Raw genomic sequence first — 2,913 nt, 5'->3', positions numbered from 1 at the left:
AAGCATTTGATGGGAAAAATACTGATTGTCCGACTATGACTATGTTCATTGAAACTCTTAAATGTCAAATATTGATGATACTATTGTTTACCTAGACTTCTTATATACAGTTTTTGTCTCAAGAATTCGCAATCTTATCAGCTCATTATCTAAACTAGTGCAATTCGCGGGTTCGGTTTGGATGTGTTGCGAGAACGATCGGCGGCTTGCCTTTTGATATCCTATCGACAACTTATGACATAGTTTTCTCGAATGAAAAACGGTGTCTTGCCTTATTCTCGAGAGGATCCATCCACGATCTTGCTGAACTGTTCTCGACCATGTCTTCCTTTTTTCATTTGTCCTATAGCTTGTAGATTTTCTTGGCATGGGAATGAAAATTCGGAGAACTCTTACGTGGTTGATTATTTGTTGAAATGATGTAATCGCCGTTCTCTTGAAATTCTGTTGTCCCGATTAGAAAATTCTATTGCTTATTAGAAAAAGATTTGCTCATTCGTCTTTGTTCTTGCAATCCTCTTCCAACCCCGACTTACCTACTTGATTAAGGGAAGGAATGGTATCGGTGACATCTGAAGTTTCAGCCCGGGTCTCATCTCGTTCTTCCGTAATATCCGACCGTTTCCATGTTCACAAGACTGGAGTATAGCAATTATTCCTCCGAACTTATCTTCCCATTCCCTTTGAGCATTTACCTCGGATATTTCACTTATCCCATTGCTCCAAAATTGCCAACACCTCGCCAGTAGCCTTCTCGGCTTTCTTTCTTTGTTGAGATACCTATGTTAGCTGTTCCACTACCCTTTTAGCTAATTCATCACTCTCTCTTGCAGTTCTCGAGATGGATCTTTCGGCGATAACCGGGCACAAAAGAACTCTATAGTCATTGAAGTTGACTCCTCCATGACAATTTTCTGGTTATGATCAAGCTCCTATCAAACTTTTAGTCTTACCTTCTTATTGATGCTGGTGAAATTACAGGACCTATCATAAGTCGTTTTGAATTTCACAAAACCTAGTTCTTCGTATCAAACTTTTAGTCTTACCTTCTTATCGATACTAACACCAGCATTTTCTTTCAGATCGAGATACCTTTATGCAAACATTTAACGAGTCAGCAGACATTGAGGACAGGGATGGCAATGATGCTTTGCCATACAACCGGAAGAACAAATGAAGCTTTTGGATAGTAGGGTTGAAAATGCAGGAGCTGAAGTAGAACGATATAAATAACTTGTGAAGAAGATGAAGATGTGCTTCTCCAAATGTAAGCTAAGCTATGAGCACCTTGTTTAATTCCTTGACTTTAAAATTTAGATGATTTTCAGTACATTCTATCTTATGCATGTCTTTTTGGTCATTGACTTATAGGAGCTCAAAGCTTTATGAGTTTGAAGGAAAAGGAGATAAATTGAAGGAACTATGTCCTGGTACCGTAAAGCTATTGAACCACAAAATAACTGGAAAAGTTCGATTGATTATGCAACTGTGGAATTCATAGTGAATACCTTACATCGGCTATTTCCATCATTTGATTATAGGTACTATCTTCTTCTGTTTGCTTCTAATATGCAGGTCTTAAAAATGGATTTTGAGCATACGGATGACTAATAAAGACATCTATACATCATCTTTATGTTTATTTTCTATTTTTCTGGCCTCTAAATATTAGGATTTAACTGCTCTTAACTTAATATTGTAGGTGGTTGATTGACGAAATGCGTGAGAGTTTACCAAAGGCAAGTATGCCTAACGATATAAAATTTTCTATGTTATTCATCTACTTGACCATCTCAGGTTATTTGGGTTCTTGCTTTTCTAGTCTCTTTGTAATCTATGATTAGAGTGTCACAAATTAGGTGTTTTTTTATAATTATATCTATAGTTTACAATCGGGTTTCTGATTGTTGATTTATGGCGAGTGAATTGTTATATTTCCAACTAGAGAAGGAACTAGCGTCTCACTAAAAACTTGAAAAGTCTTTTACTTGCGTTGTAACTTGTAAGGATCACCAAGATTAGTCATTTTCAATTGCCTGATGACTGAGTTTGGTTCGTACTTCGTAGGTACCTTATTATATGTGTTAATCTTTTTTTATATATATATTTTTTACATATTATATTATATTAAGGGTGTTTAATTTTGTGTATTTCACCATTTTTTTCAGATGAGAGAGAATATTTCTGGCGAGGGTGATAAATTCAAATCAAGTTATCGACCAAGTCGAAAGCCTACATAGTCAAAGGTACTTTTCCCCCTCTTGTTTTTATTATTATGTCTACATTTGGGCATGATAGCTTCTCTAGTTTGATTTCAGTGGCTAGCTTGCAATATAAAACAAAAATGTATCATTGAATTAGTTACAAATTTTGATGTACCTAGCATACTTGATTTTATTGTTACAATGCTCCTGGCACCCGCTTGTCTTGAAGTACAACGTAAGTAGGACTTTATTAAGCTTAGTAAAACACTATGATGTTTTGGCGTATGTATGACCACACTCGATATTGCTTATGAATATAATATGGAGAAAACACCGCGCTTTTTCTTTCACTTATATGTTCTCTCTTTGCTTTTTGGTTCGATTCGAATCCCGGGGAACAAGTTGCGATGCCAAGCTTTGTTAGATATTGCCAACACCATTGTAGCTTCGTCAAATCACAAAACAGTGATGGAATTACTCCATCCGATTTCATTACTTCATTGCTTAGTAAGTTTGCACATCAAAATGGTGAACTGAAAGAATCGAAATCCAAGGGACTCAATGGCTTGGGGTAATTTTGGTTTTGTTTGTCATCACATTATAAGAAGGGCGGTGGATGCATTGTTAGAATGAACTGAAAGCCCTCTTTGTTTATTTTGTTGTGTTTTTGTGTTCTAAATGCAGTTTTGTCATGTTAGATTGAAATGTT

At 36.0% G+C, this 2,913-nt stretch overlaps 1 long non-coding RNA gene across 1 annotated transcript; it reads left to right on the top strand.

Annotated features, from left to right (window-relative positions):
* Positions 1-1,228: 1,228 nt before the first annotated feature.
* On the top strand, positions 1,229-1,795 carry LOC147517455 (uncharacterized). Its single transcript, XR_015213879.1, has 3 exons — positions 1,229-1,267; positions 1,372-1,541; positions 1,703-1,795. It is a non-coding gene; the product is annotated as an uncharacterized LOC147517455 (long non-coding RNA).
* Positions 1,796-2,913: the final 1,118 nt, after the last annotated feature.

Source organism: Coptis chinensis, chromosome 2 (genome assembly GCF_015680905.1).
Source record: "Coptis chinensis isolate HL-2020 chromosome 2, ASM1568090v1, whole genome shotgun sequence".
Classification (NCBI taxonomy): domain Eukaryota; kingdom Viridiplantae; phylum Streptophyta; class Magnoliopsida; order Ranunculales; family Ranunculaceae; genus Coptis; species Coptis chinensis.
This window is presented reverse-complemented; position numbering and strand designations above follow the sequence as displayed.